Source organism: Thunnus maccoyii, chromosome 10 (assembly GCF_910596095.1).
Source record: "Thunnus maccoyii chromosome 10, fThuMac1.1, whole genome shotgun sequence".
In the NCBI taxonomy this organism is placed as follows: Eukaryota; Metazoa; Chordata; class Actinopteri; order Scombriformes; family Scombridae; genus Thunnus; species Thunnus maccoyii.
This window is the reverse complement of record NC_056542.1, coordinates 4,447,929-4,464,682: the sequence shown is the minus strand read 5'-3', so window position 1 is coordinate 4,464,682 and position 16,754 is coordinate 4,447,929.

Below are 16,754 nucleotides of genomic sequence, written 5' to 3'. Positions count from 1 at the left end.
CAATAAAGCAAATTATCCCACTGTTTAATACGTTTTTTACACTTTTCCTCTTAAGTTTTTGGTTAAAAACACCACCCTCCCAACTCTTTAAATTCATAGTATTGCTCTTGCTAGAGCCCCATGCACACTGGTTCGACGTGTTGGAGAAATCCAAAGCTTGCCAGATCTGCCATGCCCTCTTATGGTTGCTACAGTATGCTATGATTGCACAACATGATATATTTAACCCAAGAGAAGCACTCAGACATGAAGGCGTTGTAAATGTTTAGACAAAGGCAGTTTATTGTAAAGTTGTAGATGTAGCAGATTCTGATCGGCGAAGCGCGGTAGGTGACGATAACAGTGGCTGAGCCAGAGCAGGTCAAATGAGGCACAGAGCCGAGCAGGTAGACTGGGACGACTGGAGGCGATGAACCTGAGGCACAGGTAAACAGAGGATTAGCCAGGGTAACATTACACAAGAGAATTACTTCTTGACTGGGAAAGTTGGCCGATGCGTCTATACCACGTTGTACACGGAACGATCTGGTGAAGAGTGGAGTGCAGGACCAGGGTTTAAACACTGCAGGCTTCTGATTAGTGGATGAGCAACAGGTGTGCAGGTGAGCTGGATCACCATTACCACTACCACTAGAAACAGAAACAGAGACTAACAGGGGACAAGGGAGGGGAAAATTGTGGGAGACAACAGGAATGAGGGAGAGACCCTGACTAACCATAACGCAATCTCTGTTTGGGTTAGCAGTAATCGTTGATTAACCACAAAAATATTTGGGAATATGCATCATGTAAGCACAATGTAAACCGAAATAGGTTTATATAGGTTCAGGTAATAATGCAGATGTTACACTGTGTTTTAGTGCTGCATTCAGTATACAAAACCTTTTTGCAAAATCTGCAATTAATCTCATTACCACAAAGGAAAAATAGTAATTATTATAACTTTTAATGCAACATACTAAGCACAAGGGAGGAATAAGCTCTCATCCTAATTGGCTGTCTTTGAAACATTAAATAATAACTGTACATCACGCTTATTAGGAGAATGAATGAATGAAATCACTGATTTACATTTCAAAACAAACTTTGCATTACTTGTGTGTAAAGATCTCTTCGTACACTGTATGAAGATAATGTGTTTTAAAGTGTTTTTCCCATCCCCTTCATTCATGTGACACATTATCAAATTATCCAGAACTGATAGCATACACAGTCTTAGTCAAACATGACACAGCGGTGCCACATGTTAACTGGCAAGTGGTGTGTTTAGGACCGAGATGGACAGGAAATGTGCTATGGGTGAGAGTCATACGGAGATTCAATATCCTGATGTTTGGAGTGATAGCTGATGGGAAGTGTTTACACATACGAGTGTAATGCAATAAAATCATATTTAAAGAGTTGTATGTGAAACTAACCATGTGGCTTGTACTGATGTAAGCATTACTAACACACTTACACACCAATGCACATTAAACATAAGTGTGTGCGTGTGCATGTGTGTCATCAAAAGAGTGTGTGTGTATCCTGATGAAGTCCTGAAAATGAAATAAGGATGATAGTCCTCTGTCACAAGTCAGACGCTATCAGATGTAATAGAAACAGTATAAAATATAAATATATATACAAATGTCATAAGAATATACATAAAAATATTTTTTTTTCCTATAGAATCTGCTGGTTAGATTTTGATCTTTTCATGTAAAACCTTTAATTACATGTCTGTAATTTCCTTCCTGGAAAGAAAAATGCAATTTGATACTAATAGAGTATAAAGAGTATAGTGGTATACTTCCAATTCATTTCTAATTTCCAATATATTTCTTCTATAATTTAGAGTTTCTTCTCAGTGTACAGCACATCAGCAGAACATGCAAAAATGTGAACTTTGTCTGAATAATTAAACATACATGGAGAATAGAGTTTCAAATAATAATAATAATGTATAATTGATTATTTTTTCTCTTGGGTTTAAATAGAGCAGATCTTTCAAAAAAAAAAAAAAGATTCCTCCAAAAAAAATCATACTTAACAACTCTTTATAAAGTTAAGACAACTAACTAAACCCACAGTCTCATAACTTTGTCTTCAGTTTCCCTATGTTTAGTACCACTGTAACGTAACCTCACATCCATAGCTCTTTCTAGGAAACATTTTAGGAAATAACAAACCCATGTGAGAGGGTTTTATAGTCTGAAAACCATGAATATTCCATAGAAAGTTTCATGGGAATCCAAATGAGAAATTCACATAAATTTTCCTCACCAGAAAAACAGCATTAGTCATTTGTTAAAACGCTTCAAATGTCAAAGCATTTTCTTGTGGTCATGTGAATGGTGACTGTTTTCTGCAGAAGCAAAGGCAGAAGTATGATTATGTTTTTCGAGCACTGCAAAACATCTCAAGGAGGGACATATGGTGGATTTTTGGGTGCATTAAATGTCTGGGTTTGATAATCAACTTTTTCCTGGGCATTAAGAGTGAACCTTTACCAAGTAGCAGTTGTCAACACTTAGGCAAACCTTAACCAGAGAGGTGGCAGACTTGAAATACGCTTGTAAGAGTTGTTTAATCTGTCAAACTGGTTGTTTTGGAAGGCACTAACAAAAAAGGGTATTTTGTGAATTTGTGATAAGAGGACTCATTAATTTATAAATGAAGTCTCAATTCATGGGTCCAGATAAAGGTGGCGACTGGATGAGCTTTCATTTTCGGTTGCCATCTTTGTTTCGGTTAAGGAGATGCTGCTTGTGCAAAGATTCAAAGTTCAGCTGGAAAATATGAGAACAGACCTCTGCTAGCTTTAAAAAGGTTATAGATTGAATATAAAATATAATCCTCAGTTACGATGTGAATGGTGAATGAGAGAGTTCGGAGAAAGACTGAATTCATCTTAATGAGTGGAAAGTTGTTAAATCGATCTAATTGGAAAATGACATTGTGGAGTGGAAGTATTACTCTCCTAGTGATGTATTTGTGGACAAATGCCTTTTTATGTTCATTCCATACAATGTTTGCTTACAGGTCTGCATGACGCTCATGTAGGAGGGCAGAGTGTGTGTCTACATGTGTACTGACCCAGTTAGCCATTAACAGACAGAGCATGTTGTATTACCTTCCTTTATTTGTTTGAACTGAAGTAAAACCTTCTTCTGTAATTTTACCTCCAATTTTCGTTTCCCAGCTCCCTCCCTCCCTCCTCCTGTCTACCCACTGGAGCTACTCACCGTTTACTGGGAAGAAACCATCAGCACACTGGACAAACACCAGGCTGGAACATGCTGTAAACTTTTTTATGGGAATGGTTTTTCCCCAAGAAGGTATTTTTTTTCAGTAGGTCTTCATGTGTCTAAAACTTTGATCTGATCCAAAAAAAAACATGCATAAATCCATTTTCACTTTCTTTGTTAAGGACTTTGAGCTGCATTTTGTATGAAAGGTGCTATACAAATAAAGTTAATATTATTATTAATAAAAAGAGCCCCAATCTCAAAAGAGCCTAAAGACGATTAGACACACTCAAAAAACAGAAGAAAAGAGCAACAATACATATAATTTTTCCTGCACTCCACATCATGTGATCAGAGCTGATAACAAGTCTACTCAAGTGACAATATAGTTGGACGCAACTCAGACCAAGTTACACTGAATATAATTTCAACCCAGCTCATCTCACATCTTTGGTCGGGTCTCAGAGTTATTAGTAGCCCAGTGGAAGACCTCTTGTTTTCCAGACCTGTTTGTTTGTCTGTGTTCACATTGCCTATCTATACCACATTTAATTGTAACTAAAAAAGTCAAATTCATGGTGATGCCAGAGGAAAAGTGAGATAATGTAGAGATATTTTACTAGATAAGGGGGAAATTTAACCTGCTGGTGTCACTGGGGGGCCACCAAAGTCAATAGGACTGAAGTCATGGCAATCCAATCAATAGGGGTTGAGATATTTCTGTCTGGACCAAAGTGGTGGACCAACAGACAGACCAACATTGCTAGGCTGCTAGCATGACTAAAAATAACTTGGTTATGGTTAGGGAAAGATTGTGGTCATGGGTCAAAGAAACCAGCATTGGCTGTTTGTACGTAATACATGGATGCGAACAGCAGTCTCCAATTTCGAAATCTTGTGCTATGTTGACCAAAACATCTATCTCGCCCCCCCTTCCCAAGAGGTTTTGCACTGCTATAACTTTTTATGATTAAGGATTTAATGCCTGACAGTAAAAAAACCTTTTCACACACATTGTTCTGAAGTGGAAAAATTGATTATATGGATTATTTTTGCCGAATAACCTCAAACAAAGGTAGAAACTGTGACGCTTGGAGTCTGGTCCTCGTTATCATACGATACTTAAAGTTTACTGCTAGGAGTGAAAGAGAGTTATCAGTGCATCCCTGCTGTTTGCATAGTTTCTCTAGTGAAAGATGGACCTGGACAAGCAGCGATAGGACTCAGGTCAATGTTTACCTCTCACCTTTCTTATCAAGCTAGGAGTTTGCCCTCCGCCCAGACAGAAAGCCCCTCGCCTCTCCCCTTAGTGTTGCCTCCCTTCTGTTCACAGCGGTTTCAGCTGTTGGGCAACAGATGATACAACACTGACAAAGAGAGAGCTGTGAGAGCCGAAACCACAGAAACACAAAACACAGATGACGTTACGTTTGAATCCACAGCAGGCCGAGGGCGGACTAAAAGGCAGAAGAATGTGTATTATGAACATGATAAACTAAGCACTGTGTTGTTGACTATTAACCTTTTTCAGAGAGGTTAACCCTAATCCTAAATGTAATCCAACATTAACTACACGCCTTTTTATCTCTCTTTTTGACCTCTGAGTTCAACCTCCGTCCTGCTCCACCTGTGTTCCCCCCTCTCTTTACTTGCAGGTGTAGTCATTCAAAAGGAGAAGTCCACCTTAAAACGCTGTCAACAACTGCCATGGTTATATGTAACATGCCCATTTAGGAGTTTAGTGTTCTCATGGACAAAAGAAAATGAGATGTGTGGATATTTTCCAATAACTGTATTATAAGATTTAAGGTTTGGTTTCGGTTTATTACAACTTGTAATTTTTGAGTTTTCCATCTGAAATTAATTCAACTGATTTGAGTTTATAGTTCAGGACAAACTTGACAGTGTTTACACACAAACGCCAAGGTTTTGAGAGCATACAACTGTTAAAAGAATTTCTTCGTAATGACCATTAAACAACAGAGACCGGAGCCGATGTATCAAAATTTTAACAGAATTTATTTTCTTGTACAAGAAGGAGCGTTTCGCAGCGCAACCTTAAGTGGGCGTTACAGTTCTTTTCTTAATCTATCAAATAGAGACTTATAAATAACGTCATGTTTGTTTTCAGTTCTCCTGTCCAAATGCCATCCTGCCCAACTGACCCCGAGATTACATGTCTCAAAACCATGCTATCAAAAACATGCACTTACTTAAGAAAACAAACAATGAATTAAAAATTATTGCATATGTCCATTTCAGTTTTAACCCCAATGCTCTGTTTTGGGGTTCTGGAGACCCCAGGATCTATTTAACTGCTCAAGAAACATACTTAACATTAGGCCTGGCAAGTACATTTCTGTAATCTTATCCTAAAACTCTCTTACTTTTTTCTGTGAGGTTCAGCAGATTCAGCAAACTCTTCAAACTGAACGAACTTGTCATAAATTACTCATTACAGCCTGAAGAATGTCACCTGTTCATGAGAAAGTGTGTATTTATGATATTTAATCATTAGCACAATCAATGCCTTGAAAATGGCTATATATGGTCACTTGTTCTGCTGTTTGTGGGCACGTTTCATTTATAGTAATGTTACCAAAGAATAACAATTTCTGTTGAATACTCCTGTGGTCAGAAATCAGCAGAAAAACAAAACAAACCAAGTTTATAAGATTAGTAGGTGACCTTAAACCATTTGAAAATATAAATACAGCTACCAGTGATGTGTCATTTGAGTAGTGTTGTACTGTGTTACAAATAAAGAGGACACATAAAGTTGACATGAAGTTAGATGCTAAAAATCCTCCTTCTAACATAAAGCAGTATATGGTGGTCAAAGGATATAACAGTCAAGAAGATATTAGCTGAGAGAATATTATGAAACACAATGCATAACTTATAACACATGAAATATTTTCACATATAACAATGCTTTATGATAGGGATGTCCAGTATTTGTATTTGTGTCTGTTTTTGTTTTTATTACGCTTTTAATTTTAGAAAATTAAAGTGTTACAATAAGTGTTCATGAAGCGTGTGTCAGTAGCTCAGCTTTATCTCTGGTGAACACCCCCAACTCTGGGAGTGATGTCCAAATTAGGAAATGTGCGTCATGCAGCAGGTGGATGTGACTCCCCTCATTAAGACCTGCTGATAGACGTCACAGCGGAGCAGTGGACAGAGACTGAGATAGCGATGTAACCGACCTGTGCGCTGGCATTTGACATGGTTTATTTTTATTTAAACAAATAATTTTAAAAATGTTTGTATGAAACAAATATTCGTAAAAAAAAACCCCACTATTTGTGCTTTGCTGAATAACGTATTTGTATTCGGGCACACCCCTACTTTATGCTCGCCTTCATTAAATGTGCTGCCCAGTTTGTGGCAAACAGAACAGTTCAGTACTTTCCTACATATTTTGTTTTAGTAAAGTCAAAAGAAAAGAAAAATATATATGTTTAAAGGAGAAAAATAGGTGAATTTTGCCATTTTTACAATAGTTATTATACATACAACAGTGGGTTTGTGACCCAAACAATGAGAAAGTAGTTCAAGAAAACACAAGGGTTAAAAATGGTGCACGTTTTATTGACTTGACTCTTCATCGCCTTACATAATCTTTGAACTTTTAAGACTTTGTAACTCTGTCCCTATTGATGCCATGTCATTCTTACTAACTAAACACAGTGACATATTTTGTACGTCAATGGTACGTGACTCTGTATGTGTGTGTGTACGCCAGACGAATCAAGTTCCTGCCCCTCGCAACAGTCAAGACAAAGGTAGTCGTCGCACTGCAGACAGAGAGTCGGCAGGCGGAGTGAACACACAGATAAATTATATCGACTAATGGCTCATCAAACTGTCATACCGAGCCCAGAAAATGCACGTAGCACTGTGCAGTAACAGAAGAAGAAGAAGAAGAAGACAGAGACACAAGGAAAGGCTATACTTAAAGTGCCGGATGTGGGCCGTCACTCAGGATTGCTCAACATGACATACGACCCGTACAGGCTGTCCTGACAGCAAGATGTTTGTGTTGATGTGATGTTTTAATGTGTGCGTGTTATAAAATAACTGGAGGAAGTTTTTTTTTTTAGAAGGGTTAACTTTCTTTGGACATTCAGTTTATTTGAAGCCATACAGTGTGTAAACATACTCTCATTTTCTGTAGTTTTTATTTAACCGCCAATACTGCAGTTGGCTGCTATGAATGTAGAATGTCCCTGAAGCTGCCAGAGGTTGTTGCTCAAGGGACTCTGAAACCTAGAAATCTTATTTTACAACTCACTGACATCTTTCTCAGTTCTTTTCTTGCTACAAAATTGCTACAATATATATATATATATATATATATATATATATATATATATATATATGTGTGTGTGTGTGTGTGTGTGTGTGTGTGTGTATGTATATATATATTGTGTCCTATTACTTAATGGTGTGTGTGTGTGTGTGTGTGTGTGTGTGTATTTGTTTTTCTCTTCCAACAAGAGGTGTGGATGGATTTTTGTTGGAGTCAATACCCTTTTTTTCCCCTGAGAACTTCATAATTGCCAGCACATTTGTGCATTTGTGTAAGAGAAAGTTTAAGTCTAAATAATATTATCTGTGTGTGTGTGTGTGTGTGTGTGTGTGTGTGTGTGTTTGTTTGTTTATGTGTTGGCTAGTTTAAATGTTTACTTGATGTAAACAAGGCAAGTATAAACTCTTTTTATCTCTTCATGCATGTAATGACTATCAGTAGACTTCTGTTCTGTTCTGAAAATGCATTACAAGACTTGGACAGTATCCATCCAAACCGCAGACGTCTCCAGGGAAACACCTTCTGATTCTCACCATTATCTGAGTCTGCATTTGCCAGGAAAACTATCTTGCACAACTGAAAGACCAAATTTAGAATGATATGGAAATAATTACTTATCCTCCAATCAGACTGCATACCAAAGAGAGATTTACAGTGTTTGTCACGTAGCGCTGAGGCTCAGAGGAGAGTCATTATTGGCTGGACGGAAAAGCAATGACAATGTAAATCATATAAATGTCAAAAAAAGTAATAAATCAACTTCATTTCAGGATTTTGACCATATATTCTAAAATGATCTTTCTCAGTCAAAACCACTGACCCAAGAACAGTTTGAACAGTTTTTTTTTTACAGACTCTGGCTTTTATCTGTATTGAAGATTATAATAACCAATGCAATTTATTTATGGAGCATATGTCATACAAATGGAAGTAATAAAGGGAATATCATAAACAAAGCCATAAAAATTAACGACATTAAAATCTAAACAGTAAAAATGAATAAATAAAATACTGTAGGTTTGGAGGAAGACAACAAGAATCTACAGTGGGTAAGAGCAAGTTGGAAAATATGCATTTTGGGTTTTCTTATGAAATGTGTAAGAAAATATTGATCACTCTTACATCTGTTCAGTATGAAGCTGGAGCCAGGAGACGGTTGCAGTTGCTTAGAATAACACAGACTCTATCCTGGAGGTCCCACCCAGTCACACACTCTTCCTTCCTCAGCACATCACAAAGTGCTTTAGCCAGTCCTTTGTGCCAGTAACCATCAGGCTCCACAACCAAGGCTTGACCCCCATATTAGACTGTAAGACCTGCACTGTCTGTTACTAACTTTTGACTTTTAACTACTGAATCTTGCATGGACTCTGGTACACTTCCACATGGACTCATATACTCATTCATTCATATATGTTAATTTATACCCTATTTATTTATAGACTGGACATATGTACATATTTATATTTACTGATAAACTGTACATACTTCCATGTATTCACTCATTCAGAGATGCAGTGTGGATATCTAGGGTCAGCAACTCAGTGTTTTATTTTATTTTTTATTTATATTTTTATTCTTTATTCTCATTATCTTGGTTTGCTTCTGGACTCTTACTCTTACCTGTACATCTCCTGTGTATTATTCTCATTGCTATTGCTGCTATGACGCCTGAATTTCCCGCCAGGGATTAATGAAGGTTTATTGTATCGTATTGTATCGAATAAAGACTGAAAGCAGGAAGAAACAACCTCGGTTGGATTTTTTGAGTACCACTTCAGTGACTTAGATGCATCAGATGCAAATCACTGCTGTTCATAATTGTAATTCATTATTGGACATAATTTGTATACATAAGCATAACAGTTCATCATTTGCATACATGCAGCAGTCAAACAGACAAAAAAAAATGAGGGATGCACTAATATGAAAATTCTTGATACCATAAACAGATTGTTTACAGAAATATCTGCGGATGCCAGTACTGTTAGTTGGTCATTTATGCTTGTTTGTCCATTTGTCTTTCACCTGCCTAAACATAGCTTACCAAGGAACACATCCACCTTAAAAACTTTATGCCAATTTGATTTTTGAAATTATGATTTTCAGCTAATTTGAGAAGATGATGACAATGTAGCTGTAAAACCCAAACCAGCCTAAACAGACTATTTTGTGCCTATGAGAAATAAATATTTTAGAGTTGGTTAATACAACTGTTCTCATTATAGGAAGGTTATTACTTGATGGTATAATGACCTAATAACAATAGAGGCTGAATATGAACATGGCTGTTGAAATTTACAATATTTCTCTTGCTTTTCATTGTACAAACACACACACTCACACACAAATCAGCTTGTAATTATGAAGTTCTCAAAAAGGGAAAAAAGGGTATTGACTTAAGTTCCAAAGAATCCATCCACACCTCCTGTTGGAGATGAAAAAACAATATCCTTTAGTATCTCATGGTGACTTTTCCTTCTTTCCTCTCCTCTCTTAAAAGTGTCCTCAGTGAAAAACTGGCCAGGTTACTTCTCTTTTATACATGTAACCAGATGGTTGGGTAATGTAGGCTAGAGATGGCCTTCTCTAAATTTACTGCTGGCTATTGTGCACCCTGCACTGCATACTGGTGAAGTTAGATTAACGAAAATGCCTGTGTCAGTAGTCCAGCAGGTGAAAAGACAGCAGCACGTCATGTAGCCCTGAAGTTAGCAACAACCTGTTAGCTACGTTGTTAGCTAACATTAGCACTATTGAATCACAAGATTCGTGGCATGGATGTATAAAGAGAAGATTCATGGTTAGAACCATCAACTGTATATAACAATGACAACATGCCAGCCCCCCAAAAGTGAGGCCAAATAATTTTGATCGCCCCCTGGTGCCTGGCTACAGTATAGACATGAGCCAATCTAAAAAAATCAAAGTACACATCAACTAAATTTTTCCCAAAGATGGTTTCTGTCATTTTAGGCAGCTCTTATAACAACGATATAAAAAGAGGGTGTGATGTCATGATTGACAGCTGTGATAGCCGATGTCAAATCTCCGTCATAGGGTGGGACGGCTGAGGGGGCGTGTCCCGCGGGTCGTCATCCCGCCACCCGACTCCACTGTGCTGACTCTGGCTCCAAATGACGTCACACAAGCAAGATGGCAGCTCCTGGAAAGGAGATATTTTGGCTTCACGTTTACATAGCGATAGGAAGTAGAGACACGTCGTCCATATCTATATACAGTCAATGGTTAGAACTCCTGTTTTGTCGGTCAAATGTGTAACATATCTGAGATCATGATATACAAGGGCTTTACCGATTTGGGAGGCTTCCTGCAGCAACTTCTAGGTCCACACAGTGTAGCATGACTGACATTTAAAGCTATTGTACGAGTAAAACTGTCATTGGTCATTTTTATACTGGTAGAGAGTTTACATGTTGGGGAAAAAACAATCACGCCAGCTTAATGTCTCAATTGGCTCAGGTATATTTTTTATCCATGACATGTAAAATAAAAGACAACTGGCCTGTTTTTGCCTACCTTAAAGTTACAACTCATACCAGCATACTTTGATGTCAAAATGCATGCCTGCTACACAAAATGTGAACAGATTGACAGGTCTGCTTACAGTATCTGGCTCTGTCCAAGGGTAACTAAATCTAGCTACCAGAACCTCTGAAGCTGCAGCCTCAAGATGGCAAATTGCGTTTTCACCATAATTATGTGTTGGGTTATTTCTTCAGTGTTTCTCAAGAAATACACTTTTAAATAGAAATGAGGCGTCATATTCTAAGGAAACAAACTTAATTGTCCTGAGTGGATGTCTGGTTGGTGACTGAACTTTTGCTTATTTAAAAAGGAAAAAAGAGCACTAGTTTCTTTCTGTAAATTAAACATTTTGTAACCTTTGTTTATCCAAAGACTTAGTGAGCACAAAGTTTCCAGCAGCGCCACCCTGATTTACACATTTCAATGCATTCCCACTGGGAGCCACCCAGTATTCCCAGTCTGCTGCTGTCGGCCTCTGAGCAGCTCCACTTGGGTCAAGTGTCCATAGACTTTTTTGATGTGAGCTTAATCTGACCAATTTTTATTTTATTTTTAACAGTTGGGCATGGGGATGACGTTATCTCTGAACAGTAACCCAACCACAGCTAACCTTGTGTTATTGGAAGACTTTTTTTGTCAGCTTTGTTAATGAAAACTGACAAGACATTGATGCGATAAAATGAATTTTGATAGTGTTTCTCATGTTATGTATTGTCTCAAGATAAATATGTTCAGAACATGTTTTTAATGTCTATATTACTAAAATTCCTTTAAATCAGACCAGACACCCAGTGCAAAGAGACTTTATAAACAATAAAAAAAAATAGTTTTTCCATATTACCCTTAAGTAACAACTGTAACCCTATAACCCCCATAACCCTAAATAACCCTAACCCTAATGAAAGGTCAGTAACAAATGCAATGTGTCATTAAATATTAATTTCATGTCAACTATCAATAAATATAGGCATTCATGAGAGCCTGAAATTCTCTTGTCAATGTCCGGTCGACATCGGCACACTGGTTCAACACACGATGGAGCCACATCCAGTGGACATGAGGGGTAACATGAAAAGAGAGACACAAACACTCTGTAATCTCATCCTTGCTTTCCTTTCATAATTAATACCAATTTGGTACCAGTTACTTTTAGACTAAAACCAGTTAAGTGGATTCTGAGTTTGACTAAAATGCTTATATTTGGACTTAACTAGATTAATTTCTACTTTTTTTTATCCCACAATAGGAATCAATTGTAACTGAGTCCAAGCTAAGTACTAGGGGTGTGCCCGAATACAAATACATTATTCGGCAAAGAACAAATAGTGGGTTTTATATGCATATTTGTTTTATACAAATATTTTATAAATTATTTGTTGGGGGTGTTTCCCAGAGATAAAGCTGAGCTACTGACACAAGCAAAGTGCTCCCAAGGGACTCTCCATAACCTGTTGTTCCACTTCTCCTTTCCACAAAGTTAGGTTGTAAAAATTAGGCAATAAATGAAAAGTGCAAAGCAATAATCGCCTGTGAAGTTAGACAGTAGAAGTCTCTACTGTCTGTCTGCAATGAGGGCGATGAGTAAAGTTTTAGCTTAGTAATCAGCGCAGTCGTCTATGATCTGGGAGACTCCAGTTGAAGACCCGATGTGGGGACCTCCTTCATAAGGCAGTTTATTCATGAACACTTATTGTAACACTTTTTCTAAAATTAAAAGTGTCATAAAAACAAAAACAGGATTTTTAAGCCTCTTACCACTTTTATTCGAATACAAATACAAATAATTTTGTTGCCTCAACAAATACAAATACTGGGATCTCTGCACATTCCTACTGAAGTACAAAACTACAGTCTTTTTTTACTGCAACTTTTCAAACCTGCAGTTCAATACTCAAAAGACAGATTTTTAGGTGCATCACTTTGAGATGTCAACATCAACAAATAGCTAATGGAATGTAAAATTGTTCAGTTTGAGGCATCAGTGCTGAACCGACGGAGCGTCACATTTTCAGTCATCAATGTGACCGGTCAGTGCAACTCTCTTTTAGGGCAAAGTGAGGACACCAATACCCCTGGGGGTGAAGTGTGTATGTGTGTGTGTGTGTGATTGGGATGATTTTGGGGGTGGGGGGGTCATTTAAAGACTGATGGTGGCTGTCAGCCCTCTCAACCTCCTGGCAGAGTCCGCACACACTCACTGTGTATGTGTGTATGTGTGTATTATCAGGAACGGAGTGGCATCCTAATGAATGACCTTTGACTCCCAGAAAGGGGATCCGGGCGAGAGGAAGTTGAGAGGAGAGGTGAAGAGGGGAGACGGAGGGTAAAGGGATGCTCGGCGCCACATTATGCCTCCTGTCAATCAAACAGACACCCGCAGCTGCCCCACCCATGGGTGAAACATTGGATCATCCTCAGAAAGTGAGTATTAATCAACATCAGTGTTTCCCAATTATGAGACTGTCATCTGAAAGGAATGAAGAAAACCCACAAGACTGGCCAAACTATAATTATGTGACACTTTCTACCCGACAGAAACTGTTCTTCTACGATATACCCAGAGGTCAAAGGTCAGGATTGAGAGCTGGTTAGTCTCATTATGAAATGCCATCATTTCACAAAGGCTTACATTAGATGAGACAAAGAGGTGGGGCGGATTATGTCAAGACGGCAGCTAAATTAGAGTTTCAACATTTGCTTGCTGTATATTGCCATCAAGGGTGTTAAAGAGGAAGACTTTGTTGAACAACATATGCATGAAAATATGCAAACAAAAGCTTTGTTTTTTCTTTTTTTTTTTAAATTTCAAAACAACTTAAAGAAATACAGAATGCTATATAAAGACATCCTGAACTTGGATAATATCACAATAACCTGGCAGTACGGAGCTGTTTACAATGAAATAAGACAATGCAAATGAACAGGACTATATCGATGGCTGAAGAGCAAAACTAAAAAAAAACTTGTTGTTTTCTGCTATTTGTTAAGGATACTCAATACATAATATATTATGTGTCAACAATACCGACTAGGTATTAGTGTCTCGCAAAGTGCAGGTAGGAGGTTTTTCCCCACTTTTCCTGGACCTTTTTTGCAGATAGGAGCTTTTGCACTCGGTGCAATTTGGAAGAGGTTCTACATAACGATGCTCTAAATTAAGTTAATAATTAAAATTAAATTAAAAATAAAATTAATTTTGTTTTCAGGTAAAACGATGGACCGGTGTTGTAAATGTAATAGTTACTACATTGTAGTACACTAAGGTCAGAATTCAGCGTCGGTCCGGTGCTGATGCAGATAGGAGGTTCTCACCAGGTGACTTTTCTGTCACGACGAAGGGCGGGGTTATCTTGCAGACAGACTGAATATGAGCAGCCTTCCTTGTTCTCAACTGAACTTTTAGTTCATACTGAACTAAAATGTATCCTCAGTCGCCAGTCTAGGTACACTCAGCTCAAACTAATGCAGAACTACCTGCATGAAGGTTGTGAATGAGTTTTAGATCATCGTTTTGGAAGGAAAATGGTAAATATACTATATTTATAAAGTGCCTTTCTATTCTTCCAAACACTCAAAGCGCTTTACACTACATGCCAACATTCACCTGTTCACACGTACATTCATATACTGATGGCAGAGGCTGCCATGCAAGGTACCAACCTGCTCATCAAGCGGAGTTTCTGATTCACACACACTCACTCACACTCACACACCGGTGGCACAGTCTTCATGAGCAATTTATGGTTCCATATCTTGCCTAAGGACACTTCCACATGTGGACTCGAGGAGCCGGGAATTTTCTGGATGACCTGCTCTACCCTTTAAGCCACAGCCGCCCCCTGGAGGCTGTAGTTCTTGCTACTGTTGAATTGTATTACATTTTACTGAGAGGTTTTCTAATATTTACTCTGACATCATTGATATAAATAGGGTATAACACAATAGCACTCAATAGCATTTACCTTATGCTCCTACATAAAATCTCTTTTACCCTCATTGTGTTGGTGCATAGCTATGCAGCGATCTAAACACACTTCCAATGCAGGCTGACATCATGTTCATGTCATATCAGGGTTACTGTAATAACCGGTTTCCCACTTGTAAATAGCTTTCACATCAACCTTGTTGTAATAACTCTCTAAAAGCTCTGATCTGACTCAGCACTTAATATTACAGACCTGCCTGAAAACCAGACAAACATGCCTCAGCCTGAGTCTATTGTTCAGTGAGAGACAAGTTAGCAGTGAGCAGCGTTATATCTCTTCACTGAGACTTATTTTCATTTACAAAACATTTGTCTTCATTGAGTTCGGTTATATCTTACCGGTGTGTGAGGATCATAAAATAAATGGCACCCTGGAGTTAGTTATCCTGATCATTGCAAACTTACCGAGATCCTCGATCCCTGGCTCCTCCAGTGTCCTTAGGCAATACACTGAACTCTGAATTGCTCCCAATGGCTGCGCCAGTGGTGTGTGAGTATGTGTGTGAATGTGCATTAGATTAGATCCTGATAAGCAGGTTGGCAACTTGCATGGCAGCCTCTGCCATCAGCACATGAATGTGTGTTTGAATGAATGTTGACATCTATTGTAGAGTGCTTTGAGTGTTCAGAAGACTAGAAAGGTGCTATATAAGTGCAGTCCGCTTACTGTATGACTCCAACATTATATTGTAAAAGCAAAATACATTTTAGATTATGCTTTTCTGTCCACCTGAGGCTCAAAATTCTCTGGTTCGTTCGTCGTTGGCGAAATCACAAAGTTTATCCAAACTCAGCAGCTGGAGTTTATGTGTCAGACTGCTGCTGTAATGTAGCTCCGGTGGTCCGTTCCTGCTTCTGTTGTGTCTGATTCCACAGCACGATATTCGTCCTTTTAACAGCAGCACCACATCTCCAATTCCAACATTATATCAAGAAACGAGTTTTCTTACAAAAGCTGTTGTTTAGAAACTAGTTTTCTTTATCTTAAAGCACCCACATGGCAGTGGACTCTATGTTATTTCCTTTATCGGGCCACCCTCCGCTGTGTAAATCAGACAGCTAATATATTCCTCTCTCAGAGCACTGATCAGATCAAGATGTCCTGTCAAGGGGCAGGTTCTACATAAGTTGTAAAAAGGGTGTTTTGCTCTGAGAATTATACTGTTATTGTTGTGTTTTGAGCAGTTCCCAGAAGATGTGTCACCCAAAGCTGAAAGAAGATGATGCTCTTGTTGCAGCTGTCCTGCATGTAAGCTTTCAAAACAGACACTCTTTCTGTGTGGTTAAACTTGCTCTGTGGGCAGATTTGCAGGAAAGATTTCCTGTCACTGAATGAATGTGTTTTGTGTTCTGGGCGCTTCTGACAGACTGTTGTTTGTTGATTTTTTTTGTAGCAGAGCATGTGTGTGTGGAAAAAACTTCAAGTAGTTCAACTTTTAAGACATTGTTTCATCTGACAAACTGCAGCAGCTGAAGAAGAATACACACACACACACACATACACACACACACAGAAAACCTAGTAACCTGTCGCAAAGGGCTGGCTGGTTGTCTAGGTCCTCTGTGATTGGCTGAGGCCTAGCATAAGGCCCCCCCCTTGCTGACCTCTGAGCTGAGGTTTTTAATGCGGCTTTGGCAGGGTCAAGGCTGGGTCGCTGCAGAAACCTAATGACTT